The sequence below is a fragment of the Cryptomeria japonica genome, chromosome 9 (genome assembly GCF_030272615.1).
Source record: "Cryptomeria japonica chromosome 9, Sugi_1.0, whole genome shotgun sequence".
In the NCBI taxonomy this organism is placed as follows: domain Eukaryota; kingdom Viridiplantae; phylum Streptophyta; class Pinopsida; order Cupressales; family Cupressaceae; genus Cryptomeria; species Cryptomeria japonica.
The window spans coordinates 374,924,449-374,949,954 of record NC_081413.1 but is presented as its reverse complement, the minus strand read 5'-3'; positions in this window follow the sequence as shown (position 1 = coordinate 374,949,954).

Sequence of the window (25,506 nt, the reverse complement as noted above, 5' to 3'; positions counted from 1 at the left end):
TCGTGTTCTTAGAACCTCATTTCGAAGCGTGTGGCTCGAAAGCTCCAGTTTCAAAACATCAAAATGAATGTTTAAAGGCACAATAAGGTTTCAAGATGCAAGTCTCAATTCTAGAGTCAATAGTGTCAAAATTTGATTTTGGCACACATTGTGCTCTTAGAACCTCATTTCGAAGCTTGTGCATCGAAACCCTCAGTTTTAGAGCATCAAAATCAGTGTTTTGAGGCACAACAAGGTTTCAAGATGCAAGTCCTCATTCTGGAGACGGTACTGTCAAAATCTGATTTTGACGCACATCATGCTCTTAGAACCTTCCTTTGGAGGTTATGCCTCAAAATCTTCGATTTCGACACATCAAAATTGGTGTTTGGAGGCACAACAACCTTTCAAGACGCAAGTCCCTATTCCAGAACCTCGTTTCGGAGTGTGTGGCTCGAAAGGTCTAGTTTCGAAACATCAAAATCAAAGTTTAAAGGCACAACAAGGTTTCAACAAGCAAGTCCCTATTCCAGAGCCTGTAGCGTCAAAATTCGATTTTGATGCACATCATGCTCTTAGAAGCTCATTTCGGAACTTGTGCCTCGAAAGACCCAGTTTAGGAGCATCAAAATCAATGTTTGGAGGCACAACAATGTTTCAAGATGCAAGTCCCGATTCTAGAGTCAATAGCATCAAAATCTGATTTGGGCCACATCGTGCTCTTAGAACCTTATTTCAAAGCTTGTGACTCGAAAGTCGCAGTTGCGGAGCATCAAAATCAGTGTTTTGAGGCACAACAAGGTTTCAAGATACAAGCCCCGATTCTAGAGCCAGTAGCATCAAAATTCAATTTTGATGCACATTGTGCTCTTAGAAACCTGTTATAGAAATTGTGCCTCAAAAGCCCTAGTTTTGGAGCATCAATATTGATGTTTGGAGGCACAACAAGGTTTCAAGATGCAAGTCTCAATTCTAGCATCAGTATCGTCAAAATCTAATTTTGGCGCACATCGTGTTCTTAGAACCTCATTTTGAATCTTGTGCCTCGAAAGCCCTGGTTTCAAAGCATCAAAATCAATGTTTTGAGGCACAACAAGGTTTCAAGATGCAAACCTTGATTCTAGAGCCAGTATGCACATTGTGCTCTTAGAACCCTTTTTTAAAAATTGTGCCTCAAAAGCCCTAGTTTTGGAGCATCAAAATCGATGTTTGGAATCACAACAAGGTTTAAAGATGCAAGTTCTGATTCTTGAGCCGATAGAGTCAAAATTTGATTTTGCGCACATCGTGCTCTTAGAATCTTGTTTTGGAGCTTATGCCTCAAAATCTTTGGTTTCGAAGCATCAAAATTCATGTTTGTAGGCACAACAAGCTTTCAAGATGCAAGTCCCTATTTCGGAGCCTATAGTTTCAAAACGTGATTTTGATGCACATCGTGCTCTTAGAACCTCGTTTCAGAGCATGTCGCTCAAAAGCTCCAGTTTCAAAACATCAAAATCAATGTTTAAAGGCACAACAAGGTTTCAAGACACAAGTCCTGATTCTCAAGCTGATAGCATCAAAACATGATTTTTACAAACATGGTGTCCTTAGAACCTCATTTTTGAGGTTGTCCCTCAAAAGCCTCATTTCTGGAACATAAAAATTAGTGTTTGTAGGCACAACAAGGTTTCAAGACAGAAGTCCCAATTCCAAAGTCGGTAGTGTTAAAAGGCAATTTTGATGTACATCGTGCTCTTAGAACCTCATTTCGGAGCTTCTCCCTTGAAAGCCCTGATCTTGGAGCATCAAAATCGATGTTTGGAGGCACAACAAGATTTCAAAATGCAAGTCCTGATTCTAGAGCCAATAGCATCATAATTTGATTTTGATGCACATCGTGCTCTTAGAACCTTGTTTTGGAGCTTATCTCTTAAAATCTTCAATTTTGAAGCATCAAAATTGGTGTTTTGAAGAACATCAAGCATTCAAGATGCAAGTCCCTATTCTAGAGCCTGTAGTGTCAAAACATGATTTTGATGCACATCATGGTCTTAGAACTTCCTTTCGGAGCGTGTGGCTCCAAAGCTTGATTTTCAAAACATCAAAATTAGTGTTTAAAGGAACAACAAGGTTTGAAGATGCAAGTCCTGATTCTAGAGTCAATAGCATCAAAATTTGATTTTGGCTCACATCGTGCTCTTAGAACCTCATTTTGAAGCTTGTACCTCGAAAGCCCCAGTTTCGGAGCATCAAAATCAGTGTTTTGCGGCACAACAAGGTTTCAAGATGCAAGCCCAGATTCTAGAGCCAGTAGCATCGAAATTCAATTTTGATGCACATTGTGCTCTTAGAACCTTGTTTTAGAAATTTTGCCTCAAAAGGCCCAATTTTGGAGCATCAAAATCAATGTTTCAAGGCAAAACAAGATTTCAAGATGCAAGTCCGGATTCTTGAGCCAATAGCGTCAAAATTTGATTTTGACGCACATTGTGCTCTTAGAACTTTGTTTTGGAGCTTATGCCACAAAATCTTCAGTTTCGAAGCATGAAAATTCGTGTCTGGAGGCACAACGAATTTCACGATGCAAGTCCAAATTCCAGAGTCGGTAGCATCAAAACACAATTTTGATGTACATCGTGCTCTTAGAACCTCATTTCGGAGCTTGTGCCTTGAAAGCCTTGAGTTTGGAACATCAAAATCATTGTTTTGAGGCACAAAAGGATTTGAAGACGCAAGTTCCGATTCTAGAGTCAATAGCGTCAAAAACTGAATTTGGTACACATCGTGCTGTTAGAATCTCATTTCAAAGCTTGTGCCTCGAAAGCCCTGGTTTCGGAGCATCAAAATCAGTGTTTTGAGACACAACAAGTTTTCAAGATGCAAGCCCCGATTCTAGAGCCAGTAGCATCTAAATTTAATTTTCATGCACATTGTGCTCTTAGAACCCTGTTTTAGAACTTGTGCCTCAAAAACCCCAATTTTGGAGCATCAAAATCGATGTTTGGAGGCACAACAAGGTTTCAAGATGCATGTCCTGATTTTGGGGCCGGTGGAGTCAGAATTTGATTCTGATGCACATCCTGCTCTTAGAACCTTATTTTGGAGCTTATGCCTTGAAATCTTTGGTTTCGAAGCATCGAAATTGGTGTTTTCAAGCACAACAAGCATCCAAGTTGAGAGTCCCTATTCCAGAGCCTGTAGTGACAAAACATGATTTTGATGCACATCATGTTCCTAGAACCTCACTTCGGACCGTGTGGCTCGAAAAATCTAGTTTGAAAACATCAAAATCAATGTTTAAAGGCACAACAAGGTTTCAAGATGCAAGTCCCGATTCTAGAGTCTATAGCGTCAAAATCTGATTTTGGCGCACATCGTGCTCTTAGAACCTCATTTCGAAGCTTGTGCGTCAAACGCTTCAGTTTCAGAGCATCAAAATTAGTGTTTTGAGGCACAACATGGTTTCAAAATGTAAGTCCTGATTCTAGAGCCAGTAGCATCTAAAATTCAGTTTTGATGCACATTGTGCTCTTAGAACCGTGTTTTAGAAATTGTGCCTAAAAAGCCCTAGTTTTGGAGCATCAAAATTGATGTTTGGAGGCACAACAAGGTTTCAAGATGCAAATCCTGATTCTGGAGCCGATAACGTCAAAATTTGATTCGTGCTCTTATAACCTTATAACCTTGTTTTGGAGCTTATGCCTCAAAATCTTCGGTTTCCAAGCATCAAAATTGGTGTTTGGAGGCAAAACAAACTTTCAAGACGCAAGTCCTCATTTCGAAGTTTGTGCCTTGAAAGCCCAGATTTTGGAACATTAAAATCAATGTTTTGAGACACAACAAGGTTTCAAGAAGCAAGTCCCTATTCCAGAGCCTGTAGCATCAAAATTCCATTTTGACGCACATCATTCTCTTAGAAGCTCATTTAGGAGCTTGTGCCTCGAAAAACCTTGTTTTGGAGCATCAAAATCAATGTTTGGAAGCACAACAAGGTTTCAAGATGCAAGCCCTGATTCTAGAGCCAGTAGCATCAAAATGTAATTTTGATGCACATTGTGCTCTTAGAACCTTGTTGTAGAAATTGTGCCTCCAAAGCCCTAGTTTTGGAGCATCAAAATCGATGTTTGGAAGCACAACAAGGGTTTCAAGATGCAAGTCTTGATTCTGGAGCCGGTAGCGTAAAAATTTGTTTTTGACACACATCATGCTCTTAGAAACTTGTTTTGGACCTTATGCCTCAAAATTTTTAGTTTCGAAGCATCAAAATTGGTGTTTGGAGGCATAACAAGCTTTTAAGACGCAAGTCCCTATTCCGGAGCCATAGTGTCAAAAGATGATTTTGATGCAAATTGTGCTCTTAGAACCTCATTTCGGAGCGTGTGGCTCGAAAGCTCCAGTTTCAAAACATCAAAATCAATGTTTAAAGGCACAACAAGGTTTCAAGACACAAGTCCCAATTCTCAAGTTGATATCGTCAAAACATGATTTTGACAAACATGGTATTCTTAGAACCTCATTTCGGAGGTTGTGCCTCAAAAGCCTCATTTTTGGAGCTTAAAAATTAGTGTTTGGAGGCACAACAAGGTTTCGAGACACAAGTCTCAATTCCAGAGTCGGTAGCATCAAAATGCAGTTTTGATGTACATCGTGCTCTTACAACCCCATTTCGGAGCTTGTGCCTTCAAAGCCCTGATTTTGGAACATCAAAATCAATGTTTTAAGGGACAACAAGGTTTCAAGAAACAAGTCCCTATTCCGGAGCCTATAGCGTCAAAATTCTATTTGACGCATGTCATTCTCTTAGAAGCTTATTTCGGAGCTTGTGCCTCAAAAGCCCCAATTTTGGAACATCAAAATCAATGTTTGGAGGCACAACATGGTTTGATGCAAGTCCGGATTCTAGAGTCATTGTCAATAGCGTTAAAATCTAATTTTGGCGCACATTGTGCTCTTAGAATCCTTTTTTAAAAATCGTGCCTCAAAAGCCCCAGTTTTGGAGCATCAAAATCGATGTTTTGAGGCACAACAATGTTTCAAGATGCAAGTCCTAATTTTTGAGCCGGTAGCGTCAAAATTTGATTTTGACGCACATTGTGGTCTTAGAACCTTTTTTTGGAACTTATGCCTCAAAATCTTCAATTTCGAAGCATGAAAATTGGTGTTTGGAGGCACAACAAGCTTCCAAGATGAAGTCCCTATTCCGGAGCCTATAGTGTCAAAACATGATTTTGATACACATCGTGCTCTTAGAAATTTGTTTCGGAGCCTGTGCCTCGAAAGTTCCAGTTTAAAAAAATCAAAATCAATGTTTAAAGACACAACAAGGTTTCAAGACACAAGTCCTAATTCTCAAGCTGATAGCATCCAAACATGATTTTGACAAACATAGTGGTCTTAGAACCTCATTTCGGAAGTCCCAATTCTAGAGTCAATTGCATCAAAATCTGATTTTGGCACACATCGTGCTCTTAGAACTTCATTTCGAAGCTTGTGCCTCGAAAGCCCATGTTTCGGAGCATCAAAATCAGTGTTTTGAAGCGCAACAAGGTTTCAAGACACAAGTCCTGATTCTCAAGCTGATAGCACCAAAACATGATTTTGACAAACATGGTGTTCTTAGAACCTCATTTTGGAGGTCGTGCCTCAAAAGGCTCGTTTTTGGAGCATAAAAATTAGTGTTTGGAGGCACAAAAAAGTTTCAAGACACAAGTCTTTGAACCTCATTTCAGAGCTTGTGCCTTGAAAGCCTTGATTTTAGAACGTCAAAATAAATGTTTTGAGTTACAAAAAGGTTTCAAGAAGCAAGTCCCTATTTCGTAGCCTGTAGCATCAAAATTCCGCACATCATTCTCTTAGAAGCTCATTTCGGAGTTTGTCCCTCGAAAGACCTAGTTTTGGAGCATCAAAATCAATGTTTGCAGGGACAACAAGGTTTCTAGAGCCAGTAGCATCAAAATTCAATTTTGATGCATATTGTGCTCTTAGAACCCTGTTTCAGAAATTGTGCCTCAAAAGCCCCAGTTTAAGGGCATCAAAATCGATGTTTGGAGGCACAACAAGGGTTCAAGATGCAAGTCCTCATTCTAGAACCAGTAGCATCAAAATTTGATTTTGACGCACATGGTGCTCTTAGAACCTTGTTTTGGACCTTAGGCCTCAAAATCTTTAGTTTCGAAGCATCAAAATTGGTGTTTGGAGGCACAACAAGCTTTCAAGACCCAAGTTCCTATTCCGGAGCCTTTAGCGTCAAAACGTGATTTTGATGCACATCGTGTTCTTAGAACCTCATTTCGGAACGTGTGGCTCGAAAGCTCCCGTTTTAAAACATCACAATCAATGTTTAAAAGAACAAAAAGGTTTCATGACACAAGTCCCGATTCTCAAGCTGATAGTGTCAAAATATGATTTTGACAAACATCATGCTCTAAGAACCTCATTTCGGAGCCATTGCCTTGAAAGGGATTTTGGAACATAAAAATCAATATTTTGAGGCACAACAAGGTTTCAACAAGCAAGTCCCTATTCTGGAGCCCGTAGCGTCAAAATTCCATTTTCACGCCCATCATTCTCTTAGAAGCTCATTTCGGAGGTTGTACGTCGGAAGACCCAGTTTTGGAGCATTAAAATCAATGTTTGCAGGCACAACAAGGTTTCAAAATGCAAGTCCCGATTCTAGAGTCAATAGCATCAAAATTTGCTTTTGGCACACATCGTCCTCTTAGAATCTCATTTCAAAGCTTGTGCCTCGAAAGCCCCGGTTTCAGAGCATCAAACTCAATGTTTTGAGGAACCACAAGGTTTCAAGATGCAAGCCCCGATTCTAGAGCCAGTAGCATCAAAATTCAATTTTGATGCAAATTGTTTTCTTAGAACCCTGTTTTAGAAATTGTGCCTCAAAAGCGCCCTAGTTTTGGAGCATCAAAATCAATGTTTGCAGGCACAACAAAATTTCAAGATGCAAGGTCTGATTCTGTAGCCGGTAGCATCAAAATTTGATTTTGATGACATCATGCTCTTAGAACCTTGTTTTCGAGCTTATGCCTCAAAATGTTCAGTTTTTAAGCATCGAAATTTGTGTTTGAAGGCACAACAAGCTTTCAAGACGCAAGTCCCTATTCTGTAGCCTGTAGTATCAAAATGTGATTTTGATGCACATTGTGCTCTTAGAACCTCATTTTGGAGCATGTGGCTCGAAAGCTCCAATTTCAAAACATCGAAATCAATTTTTAAACTCACAAATGGGTTTAAAGAGACAAGTAGTGATTCTCAAGCTGATAGCATCAAAATAGATTTTGAAAAACATGGTGTTCTTAGAACATCATTTCGGAGGTTGTGCCTCAAAACCTTCATTTTTGGAGCATAAAAATTAGTGTTTGGAGGCACAACAAGGTTTCAAGACACATGTCCCAATTCCAGAGTCGGTAGCGTGAAAAGGTAATTTTGATGTACATCGTGCTCTAAGAACCTCATTTCCGAGCTTGTGCCTTGAAAGCCCTGATTTTGGAATATCAAAATCAATGTTTGGCGCCACAACAAGGTTTCAAAAAGAAAGTCCCTATCCTATAGCCTGTAGCATCAAAATTCCATTTTGATGCACATCATTCTCTTAGAAGATCATTTAGGAGCTTGTGCCTCGAAAGACCTAGTTTTGGAGCATCAAAATCAATGTTTGGAGTCACAACAAGGTTTCAAGATGCAAGTCTTGATTCTAGAGTCAATAGCGTCAAAATCTGATTTTGGCGCACATCATGCTCTTAGAACCTCATTTCGAAGCTTGTGCCTCGAAAGCCCCTGTTTCGAAGCATCAGAATCAATGTTTTGAGGCACAACAAGGTTTCAAGATGCAAGTCCTAATTCTAGAGCCATTAGCATCAAAATCTAATTTTGATGCACATTGTGCTTTTAGAACCCTGTTTTAGAAATTGTGCCACAAGAGCCTCAATTTTGGAGCATCAAAATCGACTTTTGGAGGCACAACAAGCTTTCAAGATGCAAGTCCTGATTTTGGAGCCGGTAGCGTCAATATTTGATTTTGATGCACATCATGCTCTTAGAACTTTGTTTTGGAGCTTATGCCTCAAAATCTTCGGTTTTGAATCATCAAAATTGGTGTTTGGAGGCACAACAAGCTTTCAAGACGCAAGTCCCTATTCTGGAGCCTATAGTGTCCAAACGTGATTTTGATGGACATCATGCTATTAGAACCTCATTTCGGAGTGTGTGGCTTGAAAGCTCCAGTTTCAAAACATCAAAATCAATGTTTAAAGGCACAACAAGGTTTCAAGACACAATTCTTGATTCTCAATTTGATAGCGTCAAAATAGATTTTGACAAACATGGTGTTCTTAGAACCTCAATTCGAAGGTTGTGCCTCAAAACCTCATTTTTGGAGCATAAAAATTAGTGTTTGGATGCACAACAAGGTTTCAAGACACAAGTCCCAATTCCAGAGTTGGTTGCGTGAAAACACAATTTTGATGTACATCATGCTGTTAGAACCTCATTTAGGAGCTTGTGCTTTGAAAGCCCTGATTTTGGAATATCAAAATCAATGTTTTGAGGCACACAACAATGTTTCAAAAATCAAGTCCCTATTCCGGAGCCTGTAGCATCCAAATTCAATTTTGACGCACATCATTCTCTTAGAAGCTCATTTAGGAGCTTGTGCCTTGAAAGACCCAGTTTTGGAGCATCAAAATCAATGTTTGGAGGCACAACAAGGTTTCAAAATGCAAGTCCCGATTCTAGGGTGAATAGCGTAAGAATATGATTTTGGCGCACATCGTGCACTTAAAACCTCATTTTGAAGATTGTGCCTCAAAAGCCCCTATTTCAGAGCATCAAAATTAGTGTTTTGAGGCACAACAAGGTTTCAGAGATGCAAGCCCTGATTCTAGAGCCAGTAGCATCAAAATTCAATATTGATGCACATTGTGCTGTTAGAACCCTGTTTTAGAAATTGTGCCTCAAAAGCCCCAATTTTGGAGCATCAAAATCGATGTTTGGAGGCACAACAAGGTTTCAAGATGCAAGTACCGAATCTAGAGCCAATAGCGTCAAAATCTTATTTTGGGGCACATCATGCTCTTAGAATCTTGTTTTAGAGCTTATGCCTCAAAATCTTTAGTTTCAAATTATCAAAATTGGTGTTTGGAGGCACAACAAGCTTTCAAGACGCAAGTCCCTATTCCGGAGCCTATAGTGTCAAATCATGATTTTGGTGCACATCGTGCTCTTAGAACCTCATTTTGGAGCGTGTGGCTTGAAAGCTCCAGTTTTAAAACATCGAAATCAATGTTTAAAGGCACAAAAAGATTTCAAGACACAAGTCGCGATTCTCAAGCTGATAGCGTCAAAACACGATTTTGACAAAATGGCGTTCTTAGAACCTCATTTCGGAGGTTGTTCCTCAAAAGCCTCATTTTTGGAGGCACAACAAGGTTTCAAGACACAAGTTCCAATTCCTGAGTCAGGAGTGTCAAAACGAAATTTTGATGTACATCATGTTCATAGAACCTCATTTCGGAGCTTGTGCCTTGAAAGCCCTGATTTTGAAACATCAAAATCAATATTTTTAGGCACAAAAAAGTTTCTAGAAGCAAGTCCCTATTCTAGAGACTGTAGCATCAAAATTCCATTTTGATGCACATCATTCTCTTAGAAGATCATTTCCGAGCGTGTGCCTCGAAAGCCCCTGTTTTGAAGCATCAAAATCAATGTTTGGAGGAACAACAAGGTTTCAAGATGCAAGTCTCGATTCAAGAGTCAATAGCGTCAAAATATGATTCTGGGCCCACATCGTGCTCTTAGAACCTCATTTCGAAGCTTATGCCTTGAAAGACCAGGTTTTAGAGCATCAAAATCAATGTTTTGAGGCACAACAAGGTTTCAAGATGCAAGCCCTGATTCTAGAACCAGAAGCATCAAAATTCAATTTTGATGCACATTGTGCTCTTAAAACCATGTTTTAGAAATTGTGCCTCAAAAGCCCTAGTTTTGGAACATCAAAATCGATGTTTGGAGGCACAACAAGGTTTCAAGATGCAAGTCCTGATTTTGGAGCCAGTAGCATCAAAATTTGATTTTTATGTACATCGTGCTCTTAGAACCTTGTTTTGGAACTTATGCCTCAAAATCTTTGGTTTTGAAGTATCAAAATTGGTGTTTGGGGGCACAATAGGCTTTCAAAAGGCAAGTCCCTATTCTGGAGCCTTTAGTGTCAAAACATGATTTTGATGCACATTGTGCTTTTAGAACCTCATTTCGGAGCGTGTGGCTTGAAATCTCCAATTTGGAAACATCAAAATCAATGTTTAAAGGCACAATAAGGTTTCAACACACATGTCCCAATTCTAGAGTCCGTAATGTCAAAACGCAATTTTGATGTACATCGTGCTCTTAGAACCTCATTTCGGAGCTTGTGCCTTAAAAGCCCTGATTTTGGAACATCAAAATCAATGTTTTGAGGCACAATAAGGTTTCAAGAAGCAAGTCCCTATTCCAGAGCCTGTAGCGTCAAAATTCAGAGCTTTTGCCTCGAAAGACCGAGTTTTGATGCACATCATTCTCTTAGAAGCTCTTTTCAGAGCTTTTGCCTTGAAAGACCGAGTTTTGGAGCATCAAAATCAATGTTTGGAGGCTCAACAATGTTTCAAGATGCAAGTCCCGATTCTAGAGTCAATAGCATTAAAATATGATTTTGGCGCACATCGTGAAAGCTCCAGTTTCAGAGCATCAAAATCAGTGTTTTGAGGTACAACAAAGTATCAAGATGCAAGCCTTGATTCTAGAGCCAGTAACATCAAAATTCAATTTTGATGCACATTGTGCTCTTAGAAGAGGCACAACAAGGTTTTAGAAATTGTTCCTCAAAAGCTCTAGATTTGGATCATCAAAATTGTTGTTTGGAGGCACAACAAGGTTTCAAGATGCAAGTCCTGATTCTGGAGCCGGTAGCGTCAAATTTTGATTTTGACGCACATCGTGCTCTCAAAACCTTGTTTTGGAGCTTATGCCTCAAAATCTTCGGTTTCAAAGCATCAAAATTGGTGTTTGGAGGCACAACAAGCTTTCAAGACACAAGTCCCTATTTCGAAGCCTGTATTGTCAAAACGTGATTTTGATGCACAGTGTGCTCTTAAAACTTCATTTCAAACTGTGTGGCTCGAAAGCTCTAGTTTCAAAACATCAAAATCAATGTTTAAAGGCACAACAAGGTTGAAAGACACAATTCCCAATTCTCTAGCTGATAGCGTGAAAACACGATTTTGACAAACATGATCTTAGAAACTCATTTCGGAGGTTGTGCCTCAAAAGCCTCATTTTTTTAGCATAAAAAAAAGTGTTTGAAGGCACAACAAGGTTTCAAGACATGAGTCCCAATTTCACAGTCGATAGTGTCAAAATGCAATTTTGATATACATCATGCTCTTAGAACCTCATTTCGGAGCTTGTGCCTTCAAAGCCCTGATTTTGGAACATGAAAATCAATTTATTGAGGCACAACAGTGTTTCAAAAAGCAAGTCCCTACTCCATAGCCCGTAGCGTCAAAATTCCATTTTGACACACATGATTCTCTTGGATGTTCATTTCAGAATTTCTGCCTCAAAAGACCTAGTTTTCGAGCATCAAAATCAATGTTTTGAGGCACAACAAGGTTTCAAAATGCAAGTCCCGATTCTAGAGTCAATAGCATCAAAATCTGATTTTCGCGCACATCATGCTCTTAGAACCTCATTTCGAAGCTTGTTCCTCGAAAGACCCAGTTTCAGAGGATCAAAATTAGTGTTTTGAGGCAATAGAAGCTTTCAAGATGCAAGCCCCAATTCAAGAGCCAGTAGCATCAAAATTCAATTTTGATGCATATTGTGCTCTTAGAAGCCTGTTTTAGAAATTGTGCCTCAAAAGCCCCAGTTTTGGAGCATCAAAATTGATGTTTAGAGACACAACAAGGTTTCAAGATGCAAGCCCCGATTCTAGAGCAAGAAGCATCAAAATTCAATTTTGATGCACATTGTGCTCTTAGAACCCTATTTTAGAACCTCGTTTTGGACCGTGTGGATTGAAAGCTCCAATTTCAAAACATCAAAATGAATGTTTAAAGGCACAACAAGTTTTCAAGACACAAGTCCCAATTCTCAAGCTGATAGCGACAAAACACGATTTTGACAAACATGGTGTTCTTAGAACCTCATTTCAGAGGTTGTGCCTCAAAAGCCTCATTTTTGGAGCATAAAAATTAGTGTTTGGAGGCACAACAAGGTTTCAAGACACAAGTCCCAATTCCAGAGTTTGTAGCATCAAAACGCAATTTTGATGTACATCTTGCTCATAGAAGCTTTTTTCGGAGCTTGTGCCTTCAAAGCCCTGATTTTGGAACATTAAAATCAATGTTTTGAGGCACAACAAGGTTTCAAGAAGCAAGTCCCTATTTCGGAGCCTGTAGCGTCAAATATCTATTTTGACGCATTCTCTTAGAAGCTCATTTCGGATCTTCTGCCTTGAAAGACCCAGCTTTGGAGCATCAAAACCAATGTTTCGAGGCACACCAGGGATTCAAGATACAAGTCCCGATTCTAGAGTCAATAGCATCAAAATCTGATTTTGGCACACATCATGCTCTTAGAATCTCATTTCGAAGCTTGTGCCTCGAAAACCCTGGTTTTGGAGCATCAAAATCAGTGTTTTGAGGCACAACAAGGTTCCAAGATGCAAGCCCCAATTCTAGAGCCAGAAGCATTGAAATTCAATTTTGATGCACATTGTGCTCTTAGAACCCTGTTTTAGAAATTGTGCCTCAAAAGCTCCAGTTTTGGATCATCAAAATCATTGTTTTGAGGCACAACAAGGTTTCAAGAAACAAGTCCATATTCTGGAGCCTGTAGCATCAAAATTCCATTTTTACACACATAATTCTCTTAAAAGCTCATTTCAAAGCTTGTGCTTCGAAAGACCTAGTTTTGGAGAATCAAAATCAATGTTTGGAAGCACAACAAGGTTTCAAGATGCAAGTCCCAATTCTAGAGTCAATAGCGTCAAAATCTAATTTTGGCGCACATCATGCTCTTAGAAACTCATTTTGAAGCTTGTAAAGCCCTAATTTCAGAGCATCAAAATCAGTGTTTTGAGGCACAACAAGGCATCAAAAGCTCCAGTTTTGGATCATCAAAATCGATTTTTGGAGGCACAACAAGGTTTCTTGATGCAAGTCCTGATTCTTAAGCCAGTAGCATCAAATTTTTTTTTTGAGGCACATCGTCCTCTTGGAACCTTGTTTTGGAGCTTATACCTCAAAATATTTGGTTTCAAAGCATCAAAATTGGTGTTTGGAGGGACAACAAGCTTTCAAGACGCAAGTCCCTATTCTGGAGCCCAGAGTGTCAAAACGTGATTTTGATGCACATCGTGCTCTTAAAACCTCATTTCGGAGCGTGTGGCTCAAAATCTCCAATTTAAAAACATCAAAATCAATGTTTAAAGGAACAACAAGGTTTCACGACACAAGTCCCAATTCAGAAGCTGATGGTGTCAAAACACGATTTTGACAAACATGGTGTTCTTAGAACCTCATTTCGGAGGTTGTGCCTCAAAAGTCTCAATTTTGGAGCATAAAAATTAGTGTTTGGAGGCACAACAAGGTTTCAAGACACAATTCCCAATTCTAGACTCGGTAATGTCAAAACACAAATTTGATGTACATCGTGCTCTTAGAACCTCATTTTGGAGCTTGTACCTTGAAAGCCCTGATTTTGGAACATCACAATGTTTTGAGGCACAACAAGGTTTCAAGAAGCAAGTCCCTATTCCGGAGCCTGTAGCGTCAAAATTCCATTTTGACCCACATCATTCTCTTAGAAGCTTATTTCGGAGCTTGTGCCTCGAAAGACCCAGTCTTGGAGCATCAAAATCAATATTTGGAGGCACAACAAGGTTTGAAGATGCAAGTCCTGATTCTAGAGTCAATAGCATTAAAATCTTATTTTGGCACACATCGTGCTCTTAGAACCTCATTTTGAAGCTTGTGCATCAAAATCAGTGTTTTGAGGCACAACAAGGTTTCAAGATGAACGCCCCGATACTAGAGCGAGTAGCCTTAAAATTCCAGAGGCTGTAGCATCAAAACACAATTTTGATGTACATCGTGCTTTTAGAACCTGATTTCGGAGCTTGGGCCTTGAAAGCCCTGATTTTGGATCATCAAAATCAATGTTTTGAGGCACAACAAGGTATCAAGAAGCAAGTCCCTATTCTGGAGATTGTAGTGTCAAAATTCCATTTTGACGCACATCATTCTTTTAGAAGCTCATTTCGGAGCTTGTGCCTCGAAAGACCCAGTTTTGGAGCATCAAAATCAATGTTTGGAGGCACAAAAATGTTTCAAGATGCAAGTCTCGATTCTTGAGCCAATAATATCAAAATTCAATTTTGATACACATTGTGCTCTTCGAACCCTGTTTTAGAAATTGTGCCTCAAAGCCCCATTTTTGGAGCATCAAAATCGATGTTTGAAGGCACAACAAGGTTTCAAGAAGCAAGTCCTGATTCTGGAGCCGGTAGCATCAAAATATGATTTTGACGCACATCGTGCTCTTAGAACCTTGTTTTGGAGCTTATGCCTCAAAATCTTCTATTTCGAAACAACAAAATTGGTGTTTGGAGACACAAGCAGCTTTCAAGACACAAGTTCCTATTCCAGAGCCTGTAGTGTCAAAACGTGATTTTGATGCATATCGTGCTCTTAAAACCTCATTTCGGAGCGTGTGGCTCGAAAGCTCTAGTTTCAAAACATAAAAATCAATGTTTAAAGGCACAACAAGATTTCAGAGGTTGTGCCTCAAAACCCTCATTTTTGGAGTATAAAAATTAGTGTTTGGAGGCACAACAAGGTTTCAAGACACAAGTGCCAATTCCAGAGTCGGTAGCGTCAAAATGCAATTTTGATGTACATCATGCTCGTAGAAGTTCATTTCGAAGCTTGTGCCTTCAAAGCCTTGATTTTGGAACATCAAAATCAATGTTTTGAGGCACAACAAGGTTTCAAGAAGCAAGTCCCTATTCTGGAGCCTGTAGCGTCAAAATTCCATTTTGACGCATATCATTCTTATAGAAGCTCATTTCGGAGCTTGTGCCTCAAAAGACCCAGTTTTGGAGCATCAAAATCAATGTTTGGAGGCACAACAACGTTTGAAGATGCAAGTCCTGATTCTAGAGTCAATAGCACTAAAATTTGATTTTGGCGCACATCCTGCTCTTAGAACCTCATTTCGAAGCTTGTGCCTCCAGATCCTTCATTTTGGAGCATCAAAATCTGTGTTTTGAGGCACAACAAGGTTTCAAGATGCAAGCCCCGATTCTAGATCCAGTAGCATCAAAATTCAATTTTGATGCACATTGTGCTCTTAGAAACCTGTTTTAGAAATTGTGCCTCAAAAGCCCCAGTTTTGGAGCATCAAAATCAATATTTTGAGGTGCAACAAGCTTTCACAATGCAATGCCCTATTCCGGAGCTTGTAGTGTCAAAACATGATTTTGATGCACATCATGCTCTTAGAACCTCGTTTCGGAGCGTGTTGCTCAAAAGCTCCAGTTTCAAAACATTAAAATCAATGTTTAAAGGCACAACAAGGTTTCAAGACACAAGTCCTGATTCTCAAGCTGGTAGTGTCAAAACACGATTTTGACAAACATTGTGTTCTTAGAACCTCATTTCGAAGGTTGAGCCTCAAAAGCCTCCTTTTTGGAGCATAAAAATTAGTGTTTGAAGGAAGAACAATGTTTCAAGACACAAGTCCCAATTCTAGAGTCGGTAGCATTAAAACGCAATTTTGATGGACATTGTGCTCTTAGAAACTCATTTCGGAGCTTGTATTCAAAGCCCTGATTTGGGAACATCAAAATCAATGTTTTGAGGCACAACATGGTTTCAAAATGCAAGCCCTGATTCTAGAGCCAGTAGCATCAAAATTCAATTTTGATGCACATTGTGCTCTTTGAACCCTGTTTTAGAAATTGTGCCTCAAAAGCCCTAGTTTTGCAGCATCAAAATCGATGTTTGGAGGCACAACAAGGTTTCAAGATGCAAATCTTGATTCTGGAGTCGGTAGCGTCAAAATTTGACATCGTGCTCTTAGAACCGTGTTTTGGAGCTTATGCCTCAAAATCTTCAATTTCGAAGCATCAAAATTGGTGTTTGGAGGCGCAAAAAGGTTTCAAGACACAAGTCCCAATTCCAGAGTCGGTAGTTTCAAAACAAAATTTTGATCTACATCGTGCTCTTAGAACCCCATTTTGGAGTTTGTGCCTTGAAAGCCCTGATTTTGGAACATCAAAATCAATTTTTTGAGGCACAACAAGGTTTCAACAAACAAGACCCTATTCCAGAGCCTGTGGCATCAAAACTCCATTTTGATGCACATCATTCTCTTAGAAGCTCATTTCGGAGCTTGTGCCTCGAAAGACCCAACTTTCGAGCATCAAAATCAATGTTTGGAGGCATAACAAGTTTTCAAGATGCAAGTCCTGATTCTGGAGGCGATAGCGTCAAAATTTGATTTTGTCACACATCATGCTCTCAAAACCTTGTTTTGGAGCTTATGCCTCAAACTCTTCGATTTCAAAGCATCAAAATTGGTGTTTGGAGGCACAACAAGCTTTAAGGACACAAGTCCCTATTTCGGAGCCTGTACTGTCAAAACGTGATTTTCATGCACATTGTGCTCTTAGAACCTCGTTTTAGAGTGTGTGCCTCAAAAGCTCCAGTTTCAAAACATCAAAATCAATGTTTAAAGGCACAACAAGGTTTCAAGACACAATTCCCAATTCTCAAGCTGATAGCGTCAAAACAAGATTTTGACAAACATGGTGTTCTTAGAAACTCATTTCGGAGGTTGTGCCTCAAAAGCCTCATTTTTGGAGCATAAAATAAGTGTTTGGAGGCACAACAAGGTTTCAAGACATGAGTCCCAATTTCAGAGTTGGTAGCGTCAAAATGTAATTTTGATGTACATCGTGCTCTTAGAACCTCATTTCGGAGCTTGTGCCTTCAAAGTCCCTACACCAGAGCCCGTAGCGTCAAAATTCCATTTTGACACACATGATTCTCTTGGAAGCTCATTTTGGAGCTTCTACCTTGAAAGAGCTAGGTTTGGAGCATCAAAATCAATGTTTGGAGGCACAACAAGGTTTCAAAATGCAAGTCCCGACTCTAGAGTCAATAGCGTCAAAGTCTGATTTTGGTGCACATCGTGCTCTTAGAACCTCATTTCGAACCTTGTGCCTCGAAAGCCACAGTTTCAGAGCATCAAAATCAGTGTTTTGAGGAACAAAAAGGTTTCAAGATGCAAGCCCCGATTCTAGAGCCAAGAGCATCAAAATTTAATTCTGATGCACATTGTGCTCTTAGAACCCCGTTTTAGAAATTATGCCTGAAAAGCCCCAGTTTTAAAGCATCAAAATTGATGTTTGGAGGCACAAAAAGGTTTCAAAATGCAAGTCCTGATTGTGGAGCCAGTAGCTTCAGAATTTTATGTTGACACACATCATGCTCTTAGAACCTTGTTTTGGAGCTTATGCCTAAAAATCTCCGGTTTTGAACCATTAAAATTGGTATTTGGAGGAACAACAAGCTTTCAAGACGCAAGTCCTTATGCCAGAGTCTGTAATGTCAAAACGTGATTCTGATGCTGATCGTGCTCTTAGAACCTCATTTCGAAGCTTGTGCCTCGAAAGACTTGGTTTTAGAGCATCAAAATCAGTGCTTTGATGCACCACCAGGTTCCAAGATGCAAGCCCCAATTCAAGAGCCAGTAGCATCAAAATTCAATTTTGATGCACATTGTGCTCTTAGAACCCTATTTTAGAAATTGTGCCTCAAAAGCCCCAGTTTTGGAGCATCAAAATCGATGTTTTGAGACACAACAAGGTTTCAAGATGCAAGTCCTGATTCTGGAGCCGGTAGCGTTGAAATTTGATTTTGACACACATCGTGCTCTTAGAACCTCGTTTTGGAGCTTATCTCTCAAAATCTTCAGTTTCAAATTATCAAAATTGGTGTTTGGAGGCACAACAAGCTTTCAAGACGCAAGTCCCTATTCCGAAGCCTATAGTGTCAAAACGTGATTTTCATGCACATCAACCTTGTTTTGAAGTCTGTGGCTCGGAAGCTCTAGTTTCAAAATATGGTGTTCTTAGAACCTCATTTCAATGGTTGTGCCTCAAAAGCCTCATTTTTTGAGCATAAAAATTATTGTTTGGAAGCACAACAAGGTTTCAAGACACAAGTCCCAATTCCATAGTCGATAGCGTCAAAACACAATTTTTATGTACATCATGCTCTTACAACCTCATTTCGGGGCTTGTGCCTTGAAAGCCTAAAAATTTTCAGTTTCGATCCATTAAAATTGGTATTTGGAGGAACAACAAGCTTTCAAGACGCAAGTCCTTATTCTGGAGCAAAACATGATTCTGATGCACATCGTGCTCTTAGAACCTCATTTCGGAGCCTGTGGTTCAAAATCTCCAATTTCAAAACAGCAAAATCAATGTTTAAAGGCACAACAAGGTTTCAAGACACAAGTCCCAATTCTCAAGCTGGTAGCATCAAAACACGATTAGTGTTTGGAGGCACAACAAGGTTTCAAGACACAAGTCCCAATTCCAAAGTCGGGTAGCGTTAAAATGCAATTTTGATGGACATCGTGCTCTTAGAACCTCATTTCGGAGCTTGTGCCTTGAAATCCCCGATTTGGGAACATCAAAATCAATGCTTTGAGGCACAACAAGTTTTCAAGAAGCCACAGTTTCGGAGCATCAAAATCGATGTTTGGAGGCACAACAAGGTTTCAAGATGCAAGTTCTGATTGTTGAGCCCGTAGAATCAAAACACAAAAAAGGTAGAGTCAAGACACGAGGCACAACAAGGTTTGAAGATGCAATTCCCCACTCTAGAGTCAATAGCTTGTGCCTTGAAAGCCCTAGATTTGGAGAATCAAAATCAGTGTTTTGAGACACAACAAGGTTTCAAGATGCAATCCCCGATTCTAGAGCCACTACCATCAAAATTTAATTTTGATGCACACGCTTAGAACCCTGTTTTAGAAATTGTGCCTCAAAAGCCCCAGTTTTCGAGCATCAAAATTGATGTTTGGAGGCACAACAAGGTTTCAAGATGCAAGTCCTGATTCTGGAGCCAATAGAGTCATAATTTGATTCTAACGCACATCGTGCTCTTCGAACCATGTTTTGGAGCTTATGCCTCAAAATATTCGGTTTCAAAGCATCAAAATTAGTGTTTGGAGGAACAACAAGCTTTCAAGATGCAAGTCCCTATTCTGGAGGCTATCGTGTCAAAACATGATTTTGATGCACATTGTGCTCTTAGAACCTCATTTCGGAGCGTGTGGCTCGAAAGCTCCGATTTCAAAACATCAAAATGAATGTTTAAAGGCACAATAAGTGTTCAAGACACAAGTCCCGATTCTTAAGCTGATAGCATCAAAACATGATTTTGAAAAAACATGGTCTTCTCAGAACCTCATTTCAGAGGTTGTGCCTCAAAAGCCTCATTTTTGGAGCATAAAAATTAGTGTTTGGAGGCATAACAAAGTTTCAAGACACAAGTCCCTATTCCAGAGACGGTAGCATCAAAACGCAATTTTTTTGTACATCATGCTCTTCGAACCTCGTTTCGGAGGTTGTGCCTTGAAAGCTCTGATTTTGGAACATCAAAATTAATGTTTTGAGGCACAACAAGGTTTCAAGAAGCAAGTCCCTATTTTGGAGTCTATAGCGTCAAATTTTAATGTTATAAGAGCATGATGTGCGTCAAAATCAAATTTTGCCGCTACCAGCTCCAGAATGAGGACTTGCATCTTGAAACCTTGTTGTGCCTCCAAACATCAATATTGATGCTGCAAAATTGGGGATTTTGAGGCACAATTTCTAAAATAGGGTTCTAAGAGCACAATGTGCATCAAAATTGAATTTTGATGGTACTGGCTCTAGAATTGGGGCTTGCAGCTTGAAAGCTTGTTGTGCCTCAAAACACTGATTTTGATGCTCTGAAACTAAGGCTTTCGACGCACAAACTTCGAAATGAGGTTCTAAGAGCATGATGTGCGCCAAAATCAGATTTTGATGCTATTGACTCTAGAATCTAGACTTGCATCTTGAAAGCTTGTTGTGCCTTTAAACATTGATTTTGATGTCTTGAAACTGGAGCTTTCGAGCCACACGTTCTGAAATGATATTCTAAGAACATGATGTGCATCAAAATCATGTTTTGACACTGCTCTGGAATAGGGACTTTCATCTTGGATGCTTGTTGTGCTTGCAAACACCAATTTCGATGGTTTGAAACCGGAGATTTTGAGGCATAATCTCCAAAACAAGGTTCTAAGAGCACGATGTGCATCAGAATCAAATTGTGACTCTACCGGATCCAAAATCAGGACTTGCATCTTGAAACCTTGTTGTGCCTCCAAACATCGATTTTGATGCTCCAAAACTAGGTCTTTTGAGGCACAATTTCTAAAACAGGGTTCTAAGAGCACAATGTGCATCAAAATTGAATTTTGATGCTCCTGGCTCTAGAATTTGGGCTTGCATCTTGAAACCTTGTTGTGCCTCAAAACACTGATTTTGATGTTCTGAAACTATGGTTTTCGAGGCACAAGCTTCGAAATGAGGTTCTAAGAGCACGATGTGAGCCAAAATCAGATTTTTGATGATATAGACTCTACAATTGGGACTTGCATCTTGAAACCTTGTTGTGCCTCCAGACATTGATTTTAATGCTCCAAAACTGGGTCTTTCGAGGCACAAGCTCTGAAATGAGCTTCTAAGAGAATGATGTGTGTCAAAATGAAACAGGCTCGGGAATAGGGACTTTCTTCTTGAAAACTTCTTGTGCCTCAAAACATTAATTTTGATGTTCTAAAATCAAGGCTTTCAAGGCACAAGTTCCGAAATGAGGTTCTAAGAGCACGATGTACATGAAAATTGCATTTTGACGCTACCGACTCTGGAATTGGGACTTGTGTCTTGAAACCTTGTTGTGCCTCCAAACACTAATTTTGATTATTTGAAACCGAAGATTTTGAGAGATAAGCTCCAAAACAAGGTTCTAAGAGCACGATGTGCGTCTAAATCAAATTTCAATGCTACCGGCTCCAGAATTAGGACTTGCATCTTGAAATCTTGTTGTGTCTCTAAATATCAATTTTAATGCTCCAAAACTGGGGCTTTTGAGGCACAATTTCTAAAACAGGGTTCTAAGAGCATAATGTGCATCAAAATTGAATTTTGATGCTACTGGCTCTAGAATCGAGGCTTGCATCTTGAAACCTTGTTGTGCCTCAAAACACTGATTTTGATGCTCCGAAACTAGTGCTTTTGAGGCACAAGCTTCGAAATGAGGTTCTAATAGCACGATGTGTGCCAAAATCAGATTTTGATGATATTGATCTAGAATCGAGACTTGCATCTTGAAACCTGGTTGTGCCTCCACACATTGATTTTGATGCTCCAAAACTGGGTCTTTTGAGGCAGAAGCTCCAAAATGAGCTTCTAAGAGAATGACATATGTTAAAATGGAATTTTGACGCTACAGGCTCTGGAATAGGGACTTGCTTCTTGAAACCTTGTTGTGCCTCAAAACATTGATTTTGATGTTCCAAAATTAGGACTTTCAAGGCACAAGCTCTGAAAAGAGGTTCTAAGAGAATGATGTACATCAAATTTGCCTTTTGATGCTACCAACTCTGGAATTGGGACATGTGTCTTGAAACCTTGTTGCGCCTCCAAACACTAATTTTTACGCTCCAAAAATGAGGCTTTTGAGGCATAACCTCCGAAATGAGGTTCTAAGAACACCATGTTTGTCAAAATCATGTTTTGATGCTATCAGCTTGAGAATCGGGACTTGTATCTTGAAATCTCATTGTGCCTTTAAACATTGATTTTGGTGTTCTGAAACTGGAGGTTTCGAGCCACACGCTCCGAAACGAGGTTCTAAGAGCACAATGTGCATCAAAATCATGTTTTGACGCTGCAGGCTCCGAAATAGGGAGGCATGTCTTTAAAGCTTGTTGTGCCTCCAAACATCAATTTTGATGATTTAAAATCGAAGATTTTGAGGCATAAGCTCCATATCAAGGTTCTAAGAGCACGATGTGCGTCAAAATCAAATTCTATTGCTACCGGCTCTAGAATCAGGACTTGCATCTTGAAAGCTTGTTGTGCCTCCAAACATCAATTTTTATGCTTCAAAACAGGGGCTTTCGAGGCACAATTTCTAAAACAAGGTTCTAAGAGCACAATGTGCATCAAAATTGAATTTTTATACTACTCGCTCTAGAATCGGGGCTTTCGAGGCACAAGGTTCAAAATTAGGTTCTAAGAGCACGATGTGCGCCAAATCAAATTTTGACGCTATTGACTCTAGAATCGGACTTGCATTTTCAAACCTTGTTGTGCCTTTAAACATTGATTTTGATGCTCCAAAACTGGGTCTTTCGAGGCACAAGCTCCGAAATGAGATTCTAAGAGAATGATATGCGTCTAAATGGAATTTTGACACTACAGATTCCAGAATAGGGACTTGCTTCTCGAAACCTTGTTGTGCCTCAAAACATTGATTTTGACTATCCAAAATCAGGGCTTTCAAGGCACAAGCTCCGAAATGAGGTTTTAAGAGCACGATATACATCAAAGTTTTTTTTTGACACTACCGACTCTAGAATTAGGACTTGGATCTTGAAACCTTGTTGTGCCTCCAAACACTAATTTTTATGCTAAAAAAATGAGGCTTTTGAGGCACAACCTCCAAAATGAGGTTCTAAGAACACCATGTTTGTAAAAATCATGTTTTGACGCTATCAGCTTGAGAATTGGGACTTGTGTGTTGACACCTTGTTGTGCCTTCAAACATTGATTTTGATGTTCTAAAACTAGAGCTTTCGAGCCACATGCTCCGAAAAGAGGTTCTAAGAGCACGATGTGCATCAAAATCACATTTTGACAGTACAGGCTCTAGAATAGGGATTTCCATCTTGAAAGATTGTTGTGTCTCCAAACACCAATTTTGATGCTTCAAAACTGAACGTTTTGAGGCATAAGCTCCAAAACAAGGTTCTAAGAGCACGATGTGTGCCAAAAGCAGATTTTATCGCTATTGACTCTAGAATCGGCACTTGCATCTTCAAACCTTTTTGTGCCTCAAAACATTGATTTTGATGCTCCAAAATCTTTTGAGGCACAAGATCCGAAATGAGCTTCTAAGAGAATGATGTGCGTCAAAATGGAAGTTCGACGCTACAGGCTCCAAAATAGAGACTTGCTTCTTGAAACCTTGTTGTGCCTCAAAACATTGATTTTGATGTTCCAAATTCAAGGCTTCCAAGGCACAAGCTCCGAAATGAGGTTCTAAAATGACGATGTACATCAAAATTGTGTTTTGATGCTACCAATTCTGGAATTGGGATTTGTGTCTTGAAACCTTGTTGTGCCTCAAAACACTAATTTTGATGCTCCAAAATCGGGGGTAACGAGGCACAAGCTTTGAAATGAGGGTCTAAGAGCACGATGTGCACCAAAATTATATTTTTACGCTATTCACTCTAGAATCGGGACTTGCATCTTGAAACCTTGTTGTGCCTCTAAACATTGATTTTGATGCCCAAAACTGGGTCTTTCGAGGCACAAGCTCTAAAATGAGCTTCTAAGAGAATGACGTGCATTAAAATGGAATTTTGATGCTACAAACTCCGTAATAGGGACTTGCTTCTTGAAACCTTAGTCCCTATTTTGGAGCCTGTAGCATCAAAATTCCATTTTGACGCACATCATTCTCTTAGAAGCTCATTTCGGAGCTTGTGCCTCGAAAGACCCTATTTTGGAGCATCAAAATCAATGTTTGGAGGCACAACAAGGTTTCAAGATGCAAGTCTCGATTCTAGAGTCAATAGCATCAAAATTTGATTTTGGCGCACATCATGCTCCTAAAAGCTCATTTCAAACCTTGTCCCTCAAAAGCCCCGATTTCGAAGCATCAAAATGAGTCTTTTGAGGCACAACAAGGTTTCAAGATGCAAGCCCCAATTCTAGAGCCAGTAGCATCAAAATCAGTCTTTTGAGGCACAACAAGGTTTCAAGATGCAAGCCCCAATTCTAGAGCCAGTAGCATCAAAATTCAATTTTGATGCACATTGTGCTATTAGAACCCTATTTTAGAATTTGTTCCTCAAAAGCCCTAGTTTTGGAGCATCAAAATCCATGTTTGGAGGCACAAGAAGGTTTCAAGATGCAAGTCCTTATTCTGGAGCTGGTAGCGTCAAAGTTTGATTTTGACGCACATCGTGCTCTTAGAACCTTGTTTTGGAGCTTATGCCAGAAGGTCTTCGGTTTGGAAGCATCAAAATTGGTGTTTGGAGACAAAACAAGCTTTCAAGATGCAAGTTCCTATTCCAGAGCTTGTAGTGTCAAAACATTATTTTGATGCACATAGTGCTCTTAGAACCTCATTTCGGAGCGTGTGGTTGGAAAGCTCCAGTTTGAAAACTTCAAAATCAATGTTTCAAGGCACAACAAGGTTTCAACATACAAGGCTCGATAATCAAGCTGAAAGCGTCAAAATGTGATTTGGACAAACATGGTGTTCTTAGAACCTCATTTCAGAGCTTGTGCCTTGAAAGCCCTGATTTTGGAGCATCAAAATCAATGTTTTGACGCTCAACAAGGTTTCGATTTGCAAGTCCCGATTCTCGTGCTGGTAGCATCAAAATTTAATTTTGATGCACATTGTTCCCTTAGAACCTTGTTTCAAATCTTGCACCTAAAATACCCCAGTTTAGGAACATCAAAATTGGTGTTTGGAGGCACAACAATGTTTCAAGACGCAAGTCCCGATTCCAGAGCCGGTAGTGTCAAAATGCAATTTTGAAGCACATTTTACTCTTAGAACCTTACTTAGGAGCTTGTGCCTTGAAAGCCCTGGTTTGGGAGCATCAAAATTGGTGTTTGGAGGCACAAGGTTGATGCAAGTCACGATTTCAGAACCGGTAGCGTCAAAAAATGATTTTGACACACATCATGTTCTTAGAGCCTCGTTTGCAGAGCGTGTGTCTCGAAAGCCCTGATTTTGGAACATCAAAATAAATATTTTGAGGCACAACAAGGTTTCAAGAAGCAAGTCCCTATTCTGGAGCCTATAGCATAAAAATTATATTTTGACGCACATGATTCTCTTAAAATCTCATTTCAGAACTTGTGCCTCGAAAGACCCAGTTTTTGAGCATCAAAATCAATGTTTGGAGGCACAACAAGGTTTAAAGATTCAAGTCTCGATTCTAAAGTCAATAGCATCAAAATCTGATTTTGGCGCACATCGTGCTCTTAGAACCTCATTTCGAAGCTTGTGCCTCTAAAGCCCCGATTTCAGAGCATTAAAATCAGTCTTTTGAGGCACAACAAGGTTTCAAGATGCAAGCCTCGATTCTAGAGCCAGTAGCATCAAAATTCAATTTTGATGCACGTTGTGCTCTTATATC